Below are 16,690 nucleotides of genomic sequence, written 5' to 3'. Positions count from 1 at the left end.
CTCAACTAGCCTAGCTGGTTAAATAAAGGTGAAAAATAAAAAATAAAAAAAATAAAAAAGTAATGATTTGACCTTGTTTTTTTCCGAGTTCCCAGTTGTCTTGAAAGCATCATTACCATCAGAAGCAGATACCATCAGTCCAGTAAAATAAAAAAGGTACTTATTTGCAAATTATTTCAATTCATGCTCAGCTGTGCCTCGTAAGTGCTACACCAACTGATCTATTTAGTAATCAAAGCTCGAGTTTTGAAATATAATATGGTCTGAGAAGAACAATATTGGCAGGCCAGGCATGTTGTAGCTAATATGCTGTGAACATGTATTAGGCCTACTTCACAAACCTAAATCTTACAGAATAATAGTTTATATTAGGTTAATGTAACATTTTTTAAGTAATTAAAAAACATCTGAGTGGTAACTCAATGCTTGCTTATTGACTGCGAAAGTAATCTAGATTCAGAAAAGGTTGGTGACCGCTGGCCTACAGAGTTCACCCATTTTTCCAGGGGAAAGACATACCGTGTTTAATGAGAAATCGAAGTGTTTCCTCATGTCCACTCTGGGCTGCAGTAAATAGGGGCGCGATACCGTACATGTTGGTTGGGCTGAGCTTCGCCCCGGCCTGGACCAAGATCTCACAGATCTCCACGTTGTTGCGGCTCACAGCCTCCTGGAGAGCTGTACAGCCCTGAATGCAGTGTTTGTTCACCACAGCACCATGATTCAGAAGCATGACCACAATCTCAGCATTACCACTTTCACAAGCTGTGGAATACAGTCAAAGATGAAGTTAAATAGAAGAAATCCCAGACTTTGTTAGTCATGGAAGACAGTGTTTCCTAAACACAGGTTTGGGGGTATTCCCAGTGTATGCAAGACAGCTTAGAATGGTATTGGAAGAGACATTCTGTAATGGCAGATTTTGAGTGTAGCTGTATTTCTCATATCAAGACATCCCTGCCCCCCCCCATATACCTTTCCTTTCTCATGAAGTGTGCACTTGTTCACTTGTATTCCCCACAAATCCTAAAGCATTAGATCGGTGTAGGCTTGGGCGGAAGGAATTCTTGTACCAGTCATTTTCTTTCAAATCCATGAAGGGCAAGTTTTTCATTCAGTTTTTTCTCACAGAGTGCTGATCTTGCTGCCCAACACATCATTTTAGTATCAGTCAAGTAGCCTATGACTTAGTACGCTTAAAATAAAAGGATAATTACAAAGAGATAGGCATATAATCTAGATATTAGTAGGTCTCTATGGCAAATGTGTTACCTTTGTAGAGTGGGGTCTCTCTGTCCTTGTTGGCGAGGTCTGGGTCAGCCCCCTTCTCCAGAAGCATCTCTACACAGGCCACCTTTTCCCTGTACACCGCCAAGATGAGAGCAGTCTGGCCTTTCAGGTCACACTTGTTAATCATACTAGGTTGAGCTTGAAGGGTGAAAAAAAGAACACATGAGATAAAAATGAGACTAGGCTATACTTTATTTTATATTGTATTTTAGTCTGCTACTTAGCTGGGTTTTAATTGGTAAAATGGTCAAATACTTGGTAATTATGTGGGAAAAGGGGTGTTCCGAGCCGAGAAAATATAAATGGCCTTCAAGCCACTGATGCAGACCTTTGGAACATCTATATATTAAAGTCTAATAAATCTATGTATTATAGCCTACATCATCACAACAAATCCATTATTTATTTTAGACAGATCTAAAGAAACATGAGATGAAGAAAATGTTGTCTATACCAGAAGAAAAGAATAGCGTACTCTGAGTTGTCGTTATGTTAGGTCCTGATCTGGCTATGCCATATGGCTGTGGGGTACACTAGTTCATTTAGCAGACAAGATTTGCTTAGAATTCCATGGCATTGTTTCATATTATTTTATAGTATTAGCATTAGTATTATTATTAAGAATACAATTGAACATAGCTGAATAAAATAGAAAGGATATTTTCTCCATATTTTCTCTCCAACAATTTGAGGGAGTGCGCACAATGCATCTATTCTGTGTTGAGCGCTTAACAAAGAAACAGGTGCTCCTACAGTGTATGCTTCATTTAGAGTTATTTATGTAACTTTAGTTGTGATACAAACGTTGGGTTATACGTTTTGAGTTTTAATACATTCTAAGGCTGCATGATGAGACGAATGACTATTTGAAAAAAGTTGCATGAAAGGCATGAGCTCTGCTTTGTTTGTTTTGTGCAGGCTGTACACACTTCATCAGTCCCTCATTCACAATTTGACAAGCACTTGATATTGCCATCCTCTTTGTGTGGCCGCAATGCCCCCTAAAAAATCTGTGCCTTTTGCTGCCAGTGGCCATTGTGCCCTTGGGCTGAATCTAATAATTATAATTCCCCTTTCCCAGCTACATGCTCCAAAGCACCTCTCACTGAAATGGCTCTCCATTTTGTGATCAGGTCTTTCTCAAAGGCTACAAGTTAAGACAGACACACCGGGGACTCAACTGCATGCGTCCTTATCCAATTCCGAGGCGCATATTGAAGATATTGGAAAAACTGTCCACATTTACTTTTTGTCAGCCAACAAGATGAGTAGGCCTAACAAACAGCAAAAAATCACTAGCCTATGTCAATCTTCTATCCCCCATAGTAAAAAAGATGACTTATCTATTCTGTGCAATAAATAAATATTTCAAACATAGTCTGGGACAGTTGTAGAATGGAATAGATCCCAAATGAATGCAACCACTATCATCCCAAAAACGTTTAAGCAATGAGGCTGACACAACAGATCAGAACGTTTAGCTTAAAAATGTTGATAATCTATTCAACTATATCTTCACGTTATAAGCGCAACATTACGCACATGGCAGTAGGCTATAAGTGGAAATGTTCCATTAGTTAGAAAACACCATTATCGAAAGTGACTGCAAATGTGATTATGCATGTAATGCTTTTATTATGAAGGTGCATTTTTATGGTGAAAATTATCTTCCCAAAACTTGAAACTCACGTGTTCTGTATGTATGCCAGTTAGGCTTTACACCTGTTGGAAAGTGGATTAACGTGCTTAATTTTAAGAAGTTATTTGAAACATTATCAAAACATATAGGCCTATTGCCTAGAATGCACGAGGTGTGTGACCTTGATTTGAAAAAGTCGCAAAAACAATGCATGCGTTTCTTGCCTTACTGCACACAAACTGGGCATCATTCACAAGTGATAATATATCATTCACATGTGATAGGATAATATGGTCTATTCTTGATTTATTATTGTCTTTACATATACTAAAATGTATTTTTATTTAGAATGGACCATTATCATGCACATGTCGAAACAGGGATAGAGGGAAAAATACATGTCATCTGTATGCACTTAGAGAATGAAGGACGCTTTTACTGTGGTTCATGTTCATGCCAGTCAGGTAGGCTATACTCCTGTTGTAAAGAGAAGCAATGTACTTAATATTAGGAATGTTGCGAAATAAATATAGTAAGCCTAGCCTATAGAAAGCAGAGTGATGGCCTCCACTTTTTAATAGAGGCCATCACTCTGTTTTCTCACGCAATTGCATCGCCTATAGGAATGTTGCAAAACATAAGCCCATGGGATCTCATGAAATGTTTGATTACATTTGCAATGATGTGAGAGTGATTAGAGGGACAATAGAGTGCTGAGTACCAGACAATTAGCAAGTTTGGTAGGCTACTAATGACCATCAGCAGCAACAGCTCTTGGAGAAGCCTAATTTCCGTAACTAAACTGTCTTGTGGAATTTGACTGCCATCATGACTCGTGACCGCCGGTGTGGCAGTATTAAGGTGACCGTAACAGCCCTAGTTACCACTACAAACTTTTTCGGTAAATATCAGGTCAACTAGCTGAAATAGGATTGTAAAATAAAAGTGTTACCAAAAAGGACAACAACAATGATCCGCAAAATTACTGTACTAATGTTAAACATTAACCTATCGCTATACATGTTCATACATGGAGTTTTGAATTGCACTTACCCCCAAGAAGAACCCTGACACACTGGTCTTGGCCATAATATGCAGCCTCGTGCAGCGGGATCCATCCATACTTGTCAGGCCACAGTATGTTATTCGCATTGTTTTTAGCCATAGCTTGAACCATAGTCACATCACCATTCAGGACTGCTTGCACAATAGTGTCCTGTTCCCTAATAGGCAAACATACCCATCATCATCCACTTGCTTTTTTTCTCTAGCCCACATGTACAATACAAGACATTAAGTGGAAATCCAGATCATTCTCAAACTCAGTAACTCTGTCAGTGATTATTTTTTTAATTAGGTAACTTTGAGTTATGGATAGTGGATTAAAACAAAATTCACTCATCCTTAGTTAGGGTTTATGGTGTTGGAAAAACATTGGTTACCTTAAAAGGGGAATTCCACCGCTTTATCTCAAGCACAATAGCACTGTCTACATTTGTGGAAATGGCGCTGTGGTTAAAAGATTAGATAAAATAGTGCAATTTGATGATGTCATCAAAACTTAAAACGTTTTTAAAAGCAGTGATTTGTAAACACTACTAGAATGGTGGTGACACGGTGAGCAGGAAAAGGCCCTTCCATGGCTAGAAACTAGTTGCAGATTTAGAAAATCATTGTTGTGCACTATTATTCAGTTGTATTTGTCATTTTCTTATCTTGAAAAGTGAAGTGAAAGTGGTGGAATTTCCTTTTAAGAAGATCATTCCCAGCAGGTTTGTATCCTATGAGCTGGAAAACTAACATACAATAAATGCCGTCACATATTAATACAAACATCATTACATATCCTAGTGTTCATGTTTTGGTGTGAAGGGAAGATGCGTTGCTAAGATACCCTTTGTGAAAGAAGACACTTACTCCTCTGTCTCCAGCACATACTGAATGGAGCCGTCGCCTCTGTGCATTGCCAGCATGCGCTTTCCATTACCTGTGACAAAATGAGTCACCACAACGTCGTCACATTTCCTTCTCCTGCTACAATAACAGTGAGATATACTCAGTTGACAGTCACAGTTGACTGCTGCAAATGTGTACGTAAAATGAACTAAGCTAATACAGTGGGACCCTAAGCTCATTGGATATTGTGTGTTTCTTCAAAGTGAAATGTTTGATTCTCATTGCTGACATGCTTACTATGAGAAGCTCTGTATCAATCACTACAGTACACACATCTAAAATACCTGTCATCAATTCTAGTTCATATCGCCACTATAATGTTCCTCTGAAAGCTTTTCTTAGGGGTAGGCTTGAGACTGTTGCAGGGCACTAAAAAGTTAGTTTAATATTCTTTTTAAAAACTTGTACCATGCTACAGGTTTTTGCGACAAACTATCGCTAGGAGATGCTATAGCAACGTGTTGCTCAAGCACACGCAATGCTGCAATTGTCCTGCCAATACTGTAACATGACCTAGTTAAACCTTATGAACCCTGCAATCTTGCATCCAACTCAGCACAGAGACTTGTTTTCATCAGTGTTGCTATTTTTCAACCTTGGTGACATGTGAACTTCAGACCATGCTATTTGGATGTATTCCCAAAAAGCAGGTTGGGTAAGGGATCAGTATCACGAGATTTGATGGGACAGGTGTTTGGCACGTGGCCCACTGGAATCAATCAGACCAGCCTGTAAACGAGGTGTTGTATGTCAACAAACGATACTCTAGGCATCTCGGTTTTCCAGCCAGCAGTAAGCGGGTAAATAGTTTAGTCAATTTAGCTAAGCAGACGTAAACACCTCACAAGTCAAGTCATTCGTTTGAGAAAACAGTCACTCTCATGCATATCTGCAACCTAGAAATGATATCGAATGGCAAAACCCACAATAAACTTAAGGTTACATGATTCGGAAAACATTTGCATTGATGGAGTCTGTACAGTGACACATAGACGCATATGACTGACTAGAGCAACATAATAATCAGAGAACACTTTCCTTGACCATGTCTTGACTGGCAACATTTTTTATTACGTTGTCCTTGTGCCATGAAGTGACTTGATAAGTAACAAGAACTTCGCTACACTCGCAATAACATCTGCTAACAATGTGAATGTGACCAACACAATTTGATTTGATTTGGAACTACTTTGTAATGACCAGATAATTACTGCTGTACACTGTAACTACAGATATGTTATGTAATATGGACAGTTATAGTGCAGCATGTCATTTTGCCATGAAATTGGAATTGTATGTAACTATTCATAGCCTACAACTTAATATAAATGGTGGCCCAAAACCAAAAGTGGATAATGAAAACGAATGAAGGCTCTTTTCAGCTGGCACATACGCGTCAGTTGGGTTGGCAGTAGGCGGCCTATGTCTTGGTTCCTGCCTCGGTGGGTTTGGCCTGGTTGGGGATGGATTTGACGTATACTGGACTGTTCTTCTGCCTAGAGCTGTTGGGGTGTCGCTGGCTTCACTGGGTGAAGTGGCATTGTGGGCATCACTGAGGCTGCGTTCGATAGCCAGCAGAATCAGCTCGTCATCTGACAGGTTGATGTAGAGACTGTAGTCATCAAACCCCAGTATGAGGCCCGGCGGGGAACCAGGGATAGATATGCTGGCAACAGCCATGTTGGATCTGGAGAGAAAAAGAGAGGATACAGTGTATTTTTTAATTTTTAATTTATCCGTTATTTTACCAGGTAAGTTGACTGAGAACACGTTCTCATTTGCAGCAACGACCTGGGGAATAGTTACAGGGGAGAGGAAGGGGATGAATGAGCCAATTGTAAACTGTATCACTTATGTGATAATGATAATGCATAATGCATCATCAGTATGATGCATTATGTCCAACATGTTGGATCTTGAGAGACCCATTCCTAATCAATATACACCAGGGGTGGCCAAGCCTGATCCGGGCGGGTGCTGTAACATCTTCCGTCTAGAGACCATGATTAAAGGGATAGTTCACCCAAATTACAAAATGACACATTGGTCTTGATTGTTCAGCTAAATTAATTTACTTTAAGATGATTTGGACTTGACGTGCAAAAAAAGTTACAAAGTATCACTGTATTACCGTGTCCATACTGCTTACTGTGTAGGACAATCAAATGTAATTGGGGTGAGATTTCCCTTTAATTTTGACTAGAACACGCTACATCATCCCCCTAAGTCCAATGTAGGACATATATTACATAGGTTGGTTCCAAATACCCAATCCTGCTGAAGGGGTTTTGACCTTTTCACTACTTTCCAAAAATCTAAAAGCATTGGATTGATGAAGGCATGGTCTTGGGAGTTTCCACCATATTTTTTCCCACTAGGCTTTTCCTTTCAAATCAGTTAAAGGAAGTGAACAAGTGCACACTTTGGGAGAAAGGAGAGATAATTGGGATGTACTGTAGCCAGAGACTATGGGATTGATTCAATTGAACCTACAATGTGGCATTTATGAAGCAGTCCCACTGTCATCCAATTCTAGAATGGTTTTGAGTAAAGTAAAGGAACATATGTGCAAGTGGGCTTGTCAATTAAGGTGAACTCCCTCCTAAGATAGCATACCATGCAAATGGATGACTTGAAGGAAAAAATTTTATTGAATGAGTTTGTTTAGGTTGGGTGAGGCTGGGATTATGTTAAGATTGGATAATGAAATTATGATATGCTCCCCTTTCAAATAGTCTTCACATTTCACATTAAAATCATTAAAGTGATTTGGAAATAACCAAGGGTTGGAACTGGTTCTGTGAACAGAACCGAAACCCCTTTTTTTTCTTCTTTTTTTGGAATAGAATCAGAACCACAAACGAAAGTGATCTAAACTGTTCCCGAAAATAATCGTTATTTTAAAAGTATGGGAACCAGTTAAAAACATTATTTTACATTACAGGCATTTCTTTCCTGTCCAACAAGCGATTTTTCATTCGAAAATAATGGATTCAACTTTTAAATACTCCTTAAGGATACTATAGTTGTCACATTATCACAATTTATTAACTAGTAAAAGTAAGTGTGTTTATTTTAATTATTGTGCTGCACTGCACACTAGCTAGCTGTTCCAACGTTAAGCCAACTTTCTGATGGTCTAAGACATTAAAAGTTCCTTCATATAAGCTGCTCCTCAGTAGATATAATTCTGTGAGCATAATTCAGATGATACATGTCATAACAACAAGATGCCCACCACTTCAAACCAAGCCTCCTCCACCCTCTCTCACTCTCTTTCAGTTGCATCTAGCACCCTACACTCATCTGTCCAATGCCTTTAAATAGCTTGCCTGATCCATAGTAAGCTGCTCTATCCGCAGTGATTGGTGGAGTAATTTAATGTTGAGCTAAATGTAAAAACAAATCTATCTCAGAGGTTTAAAAAGGAACAGAAAGGTCCATGTAGGATTTTTTTACACAACAACAAAAGTGCACCAAAGTTGCCAAATAACAATGTTAATAAAAATATGTCTTACCTTTCTCACAAGCTCTTACAGTTTTCCAAAAAAGAGTGTCAAAGTTTCGCTCTCCGGTTAAACTCCCCCACTAAGACTTCTCCACTCCTCTGTCAGTAGATGTTTCTGAGACAGGGCTTCTGATCCAACCATCTGGAATATTTCTGGGAGCTTCACATGATATCCATAGGGTAGTGGGCCAACTTTTCCTCTCCCACCTTCATAGCTCAGAATACTCCTGAGAGGCAGCTGGCCTAGATAGCACTGAACAACAAAACAAATAGCTGGAACTCCTGGGAGTAACAGCGAGGAATCCCAAAACATGGTGAGTATCTTACTAATCAGACAATGTGTTAATCATATAATATGTGTATATTACAATGACTGACTGTGTTCATTGGAAACTGTGAGTTGTCCCAAGTACAGTGTTCAGGCTTGTAATCCTCCTGTGCTAGGTCAGACTCTTGTTGTGTCTGTGTCAGGTTTGGTTGTGGCGAGTTGGTGTGCCTTGTTCCTTATGTTGAGAGGTCTGGTATTGTGTTGTGTTACAATCAATGTAATGGAAAGAGGTTTTTATTGCGGATGCCTGTTTCTTATTTTTAGACAAACAAATCCATGGAAAAAGGGTCAAGTTTATCGACAAGGTTGACTTCTTCCCATTTTGTTGGCAGGTCAAGCTGCGTCATGTGTTTGTTTCATTTTGATCCGAGGGCACTTTGCATTTATTTTCGTATGAGCGCAAGGTCATAGATACCCCACAAGCTGTATTCCAGAATACCAGCCACTACAATTACAGTCGTGTCATCAGTCTTTTAATACCACGTTGAGTGTAGAGCTTAGGGGTTAAGTCAATACTGACCTCTATACTAAGGTTAGGGGTTAGTTCAGTTCTCGCCTAAGAAATTATTGTAATGAAGAACAAAGGCTGTTCACAATTTCTAGTTTTACCTACTGTATTAAAGTGGAAATATAAGTGTGAAAATGTGCATGCCTATTCTGAACATTATTTTGTAAATTACATCAAAATAGAAAACAACTAACTTGTCAGTTGTTGTTTACTTGAGTAAATTTACCTCTCCAATTCGATCTTGGATTAAAACTTTTCTTAATGTTAACCTGTAGTGACACCCCATCCCATGAACGGGACCGTTGTCATCATCTGACACTAATTAGCATAACGCTACGGACATAAATCTTCCTAGAAAATCTTCCTATTCATGAAAATCACAAGTGAAATATATTGGAACACAGCTTAGCCTTTTGTTAATCACCCTGTCATCTCAGATTTTCAAAATATGCTTTACAGCCAACGCTAGACAAGCATTTGTGTAAGTTTATCATAGCCTAGCATAGCATTATGCCTTGCTAGCAACAGGCAACCTTGTCACGGAAATCAGAAAAGCAATCAAATTAAATCATTTACCTTTGATGAACTTCAGATGTTTTCACTCACGAGACTCCCAGGTAGACAGCCAAAGTTCATTTTTTTCCCAAAATATTGTTTTTGTAGGCGAAATAGCTCCGTTTGTTCTTCACGTTTGGCTGAGAAATCGGCCAGAAATTGCAGTCACCACAATGCCGAAAAATATTCCAAATTAGCTCCATAATATCGACAGAAACATGGCATACGTTGTTTAGAATCCATCCTCAAGGTGTTTTTCTAATATCTATTCGATAATATATCCGTCGGGACAATTCGTTTTTCACTAGGACCGATTGGAATAATGGCTACCTCTGTATTTTACTCAAGAATCTCTCTCGGAGCCACCATGTGACCACTTACGCAATGTGGCCGCCTACGGCTATTCTTCAACAGAAATGCGTAAAACTATGTCACAATGCTGTAGACACCTTGGGGAATACGTAGAAAGCGTAAGCTCGTTGATGGTACATTTACAGCTGAATAGGGAGTCATTGGAACGCAGCGCTTTCAAAACCTGGGGCACTTCCAGATTGGATTTTTCTCAGGCTTTCGCCTGCAACATCAGTTCTGTTATACTCACAGACAATATCTTTACAGTTTTGGAAATGTTAGAGTGTTTTCTATCCAAAGCTGTCAATAATATGCATATTCTAGCATCTTGTCCTGACAAAATATCCCGTTTAAAACGGGAACCTTTTTTTTTCCAAAAATGAAAATACTGCCCCCTAACACCTTAAGTGACAAAACAAATCTTACATATACATTAATTCAACATTGTTATGTCTGTAACCAACATTTGCTAAAGCAATAATCCTGTCATACTGTTTAGATGGACAGTCTCAGAGTTTCTTCTTTGACTACTATAACAATACTTTTGACCAGCTGAAGCAAGTCACACAATTTTTCTTCAGGCTAGCAGTAGGCAGTCATGCATTATTTCTTTGCCTATTTTGTTGATAATCGAATAGGAATTAGTAAGTAAATAGTGCACTTTCAGCTGTGGGGATCATTTCTTTGACTTCTCGAATGCAAACACATTCAAACCGTTAATATCAAAGATTCACCATCATATTTTTATGCTTATGCATCCTTATTTCTATGCCAAACTTCCCCGGTTGTGCATGGTCAAAATTCCCCTTTCTAGTAGGGGTGTGCTGAGTACTCAGACAAAACGAGCATGGTAACAGAAATTGACAATTTTCCGAATATGTTTACGGTACGACACATTTTTGTAATTACACTTGATCAGGATGAAGTCATTTTCAGCTGCCAGGACGCATCTCTGATCAGTAAAAAACTGAATGACAAATATATGGGGAAAGTGAATTACCTAAATCTGTGTCTGGAATAGGCTCAAATGCAGGCAGCAGTAGCCAGCCATGCATTATATGTATTTCATTGATAATCGAATGGGACTAAGTAAGTAAATAGTGCACTTTCAGCTATCAGGATCATTTCTTTGTCTTCTCGAATGCGAACACATCAAACCGTTCATATCAAAGATCCATCACCATATTGTTATGCTAATGTATCCTTTTTTCTATGCCAAACTTCCACTGTTGTGCGTGGTCAAAGAGCTACATTTTTATGTCATCTGACCTTTCTGCATCAACATAATGATGTGGCTGGTGCAATATTGCTTCTTGGAAGTCCAGTATCTTAACAACTTGACTGCTGACATGCAAAACATTTTGGGACTGTATCAACAATGGACTAATGAATATCGTTTTCCTTTAAGACTTTATTTATACAGTGTTTGACATTGTATGGCTCTACTTCAAGCAAGTACTGATGATATCATTAGCATTACATGAGTCTGTCAATAAATCTGCAATATTCATAGAAAAATGAACTTTTTTTTTTACATTAAACACTGAAATAATTCCACCCACCTGTGGCAACAGACCTTTGTACACAATGCAGTACTGAAATCACTATATTCAACTATATAATGGATAGTTCTGGCCAAACAATCTGATTGCCTGAGAAGCATTCCAAGCTGTGGTTTATTTTCTGATACAGGCAACTTCACTGTACTTTAGTCAAATAAAATCTCACTGTGCAGGGTAAACAATTAACTTAGTAATCAATAAGAGTCAGAGTTGCTATTACTAACCAAACCCAAATACCTACAAGTACATACATTTACCCATAATTTACAATAGATTCATTCGAATGTTACTCCTGCCATTGTAATATCAAATCAAGCCTATTATGCAGTACACAACTGTGCAAAGAAACATTCCCCCTTCATCTCAACGGGCTTACAATATAAAAAACAATCACATTTATTGAAAACAAGTCACGGAATCTGTGGACTTCAGAGTCAACAAAACAAAAATAGAAAACAACTAATTTGTCAGTTGCTGTTTACTTGAGTAAACTTACCTCTCCAATTAGATCTTGGATTAAAAGTTAACTTAATGTAAAGTGACAAAACAAATCTTACATATACATTAATTCAACATTGTTATGTCTGTAACCAACATTTGCTAAAGCAATAATCCTGTCATACTGTTTAGATGGACAGTCTCAGAGTTTCTTCTTTGACTACTATAACAATACTTTTGACCTGCTGAAGCAAGTCACACAATTTTTCTTCAGGCTAGCAGTAGCCAGTCATGCATTATTTCTTTGCCTATTTTGTTGATAATCGAATAGGAATTAGTAAGTAAATAGTTACATTTACACGTAATTTACAATAGATATCAAATCAAGCCTATTATGCAGTACACAACTGTGCAAAGAAACATTCCCCCTTCATCTCAACGGGCTTACAATATAAAAAACAATCACATTTATTGAAAACAAGTCACGGAATCTGTGGACTTAGAGTCAACAAAACAAAAATAAATTCCTAGACATCCTGGAAATTTACCTTTTCATAGTTGAGGAACTTGATTAGTCTTGGTGGGAGCGGCAGGGTGTCGATGTGCCTCAGTCTGGGGATTCCAACCTGCTGATGGATCTTCAGTCTGCACAACTGCATCAGTGAATGTGGTGGCACTGAAAGTGCAAAGTTGCTTATTAACCAACATGAAAAAAACTATAGTACTGTAGTATCCCAGCAAACAGGGGACCATCTAAGGACATTTGGCTATGTTCTCAATAGGTCCCTTTAAGAGTTTTGGCAAGATGTTATCCCACTGACGTTCTGAGAACGTTCTAGGAATATTAAAACATGACATTAACTTTGGGACACTAAGAACACGTTCAGCACAGGTTCCGGTTTGGTCACAGTTCCCAGTAGGGAACGTTTCGAAAAGGTTCCTACTTGGTTCTGATAGGATGTTATCCATGGGCCATTCAATGACCACAAGGGGACGTTTTATGATGGTCAAGGGGATGTTTCATGATGGTCCCAAGGCAACCTTCTCTGGGGACCTTTGTGTAGTTCCCTGAAAGTTACCAGGTCATCACTAAGGACCATTTCAGGACCTTTTCAGGATTTACATTTGACTAGTTATTAGGATGTTGCATGATGGTCCAAAGGGAATGTTCTCTGGGGGACCTTTGTGTAGTTCCCTGAAAGTTACCAGGTCATCACTAAGGACCATTTCAGGACCTTTTCAGGATTTACATTTGACTAGTTATTAGGATGTTGCATGATGGTCCAAAGGGAATGTTCTCTGGGGGACCTTTGTGTAGTTCCCTGAAAGTTACCAGGTCATCACTAAGGACCATTTCAGGACCTTTTCAGGATTTAAATTTGACTAGTTATTAGGATGTTGCATGATGGTCCAAAGGGAATGTTCTCTGGGGGACCTTTGTGTAGTTCCTTGTAAGTTACCAGGATTTCATTGAGGACCATGTTTGGACATTTGTAAGATGTTCTCAAGACATTTGTTTTACCAGTCGTCAGGACATCATGTGATGGTTCCAGGTGTCCCAATTCATTACAAGTAAAGTAATGAAATTGTATGGGGTTTTAAGGTAAGTGGTATGCTGTTCAGCTAAAATAGTCAAACAAATACTTCATCAATCAAAATATGGTCACATTTTACATGATCCCTTAGTATTGACTTTTCAATATCACCCCACCTGGGATTTGAACACACAATCTCTTTACTGGGATACAGTTATATTTTTTGCTGCACCACAAAGTCTGTAGTATTTGCGGTCAGAAGTCCCCTACACATTCATGACCTATGATTAAAAACAAAAAAACTGTGTTTTAAGTCAGAAGTAGGCATTGATCTGAAGCCTGAAAAATAAAGGAAGTTCAGCTATTTAAATCCCCAATCTTCTGGTCTCCGGGTGGTAACGATAACCATTACGCTGCTAACCCTGTGGTAACCACGTAATACGTATTGATTGAACGTTATTTTATCTTGCTTGGTTACATTTGTTTTGTCTAAAACAGTTGGTGTTTATAAACGGTCTCATTTATACCTAACCAAGTTAGAAGTATGTCATATTCTTTTCGCTGAGCACAGGTAGCACAAGCAAGCAATGAGATCCCACTAAGCAGTTACAGATGGTCAGTGCTATCTTGAATCCTAGACCTCTGTCCAACTGTGTGGTCAGGTGCGGCAAAGAAGGACATAAGCAAATTACAGTTGGTCCAAAACAAAGCAGCACATATTGCTCTTAGATGTACATGGAGTGCGAATGTAAATGACCTGCATGTCAATCTCTCTGGGCTCAAAGTTGAGGAGAGATTGACTGCATCATTATTGGTCTTTGTGCGAGATATTGATGTGTTGAAGGTACCGAACTGTCTGTTCAAGCAGTTGGCACACAGTTCAGACACTCATCGGTATCACACAAGACATGCAACCAGACGTCTCTTCACAGTCTCCAGGTCTAGAACAGTGGCTGGGAAACACACAGTATTAAATAAATTCATGACTTAATGGGGCTCTCTACCACCCCAGGTAACTCAAGCTAGCAATAAAAACTGATTCAGAAAACTGAAAGAATACATTGCAACACGACGGGAACTGTGAATAGACACAGACATTTTTAAGCATTTTGTATTGTACTTTACATTGTATTATGTATGTGATACGTGGTTGGGATACGACAGGGATATGTGCATGTCTCCCTTGGCTGAATGCACTAGCTGTAGGTCACTCTGGATGGGAGCGTCTGCAGAATGGATAAATTGTAATGTAAATGCAGTTTTATGTACACTGACTGTACAAAGCATTAGGATCATCGTCATTTATGCTGCTGCTCTTGCTTTTCACTAGAGTGGCATGTGTAGCTTGTTTTGGCCAAGCGTAAGTCATCAAAGCGGAAATAGGCTACAGACATAGAGCCTCTATGTAGCAAAAGTTAGGAGATATCTAATCAATGGAAGATGGAATTAAAGTGATGGAATTAAAAGTTACAGGTAGGCTGCTAACTTAATATTTTGAATGTAGTTGTTGTTGTTTGTAACTGTGTAGGACGAGAAAGTGCATGCAGCCTCAATTAGCCTAGCTAGCTAGCTAGCTTAACTAGCTTTTTCCGGTTTGACGCAGTCAAGACAGCTCCTACTTAATCATTTTGGATGTGAAATAACCTAACTACTGCAACTATTATCTGTACTATAGTGCGAGTTGGCTTTTTTGGTTGCTGTCTTCTTCTCTCCCTCCTCCCTGCACCCCGTGTCAGTTGCTCACACTCACAGTAGCCTACATACACAGTATGGCCCCCTGCTTCCCTCACTCGGATCGGATCAGACCAGGTTTGGATCGGACCAGGTCTATATGGAACGAGTCTTGTTGTCCTTTGGTCCATTTGGAACGGGTCTCTATATATAAAACATTTATTTATAGTGCCTTCTGAAAGTATTCAGACTACTTGCTTGACTTTTTCCACATTTAGTTCAAGTACGTTACAGCCTTACTCTAAAATTAATTAAATAATCTCCCCCCCTTTTCCCCTTCAGTTTTAGTTTTACATTTACATATGTATTCAGACCCTTTACTCTGTACTTTGTTGAAGCACCCTTGGCAGCGATTACAGCATTGAGTCTTCTTGGGTATGACTTTACAAGCTTGGCACATCTGTATTTGAGAAATTTCTGCCATTCTTCTCTAAAGATCCTCTCAAGCTCTGTGAGGTGGGATGAGGAGAGTTGCTGGACAGCTATTTTCAGGTCTCTCCAGAGAAGTTCGATCTGTTTAAGTCTGGGCTCTGGCTGGGCCTCTCAAGGACATTCAGAGACTTGTCCCGAAGCCACTCCTGCCTTGGCTGTGTGCTTAGGGTAGTTGTATTGTTGGAAGGTGAACCCCCGCCCCTAGTCTAAGGTCCTGAGCACTCTGGAAAAGGTTTTCATCAAGGAGTTCTCTGTACTTTGCTCTGTTCATCTTTGCCTCGATCCTGACTAGTCTCCCAGTCACTGCCGCTGAAAAACATCCCCACAGCAGGATACTGCCACCAACATTCTTCACGTAAGGATGGTGCCAGGTTTCCTCCAGACGTGATGCTTGCCTTTCAAGCCAAAGAGTTCAATATTGGTTTCATCAGACCATAGAATCTTGTTTCTCATGGTCTGGGAGTCTTTAGGTGCCTCTTGGCAAACTCCAAGTGGGTTGTCATGTGCCTTTTACTGAGTGGCTTCCGTCTGGCCACTCTACAATAAAGGCCTGATTGGAGTGCTGCTGCGATGGTTGCCCTTCTGGAAGGTTCTCCCGTCTCCACAGAGGAACTCTAGAGCTCTGTCAGAGTGACCATCGGGTTCTTGGTCACCTACCTGACCAAGGCTCTTCTCCTCCAATTGCTCAGTTTGGTAGGGTTGCCATCTCTAGGATGAATGGCCACTGTGTTCTTGGGGACCTTCAATGCTGCATAAATGCTTTGGTACCCTTCCCCAGATGTGTGCCTCGACACAATTGCTGCCCGTTTTAAAGCTTTTGAAAAAGCTAACATAAGTGCATGTAACAGATGGGAGCA

General features: G+C 39.4%; 1 pseudogene; it reads right to left on the bottom strand.

The window, feature by feature from the left end:
- The window catches only part of LOC112217703, a 32,042-nt pseudogene extending 19,271 nt beyond the window's left edge, over nucleotides 1-12,771 (bottom strand).
- Nucleotides 12,772-16,690: the final 3,919 nt, after the last annotated feature.

The sequence above is a fragment of the Oncorhynchus tshawytscha genome, linkage group LG18 (genome assembly GCF_018296145.1).
Source record: "Oncorhynchus tshawytscha isolate Ot180627B linkage group LG18, Otsh_v2.0, whole genome shotgun sequence".
NCBI lineage: Eukaryota > Metazoa > Chordata > Actinopteri > Salmoniformes > Salmonidae > Oncorhynchus > Oncorhynchus tshawytscha.
This window is presented reverse-complemented; position numbering and strand designations above follow the sequence as displayed.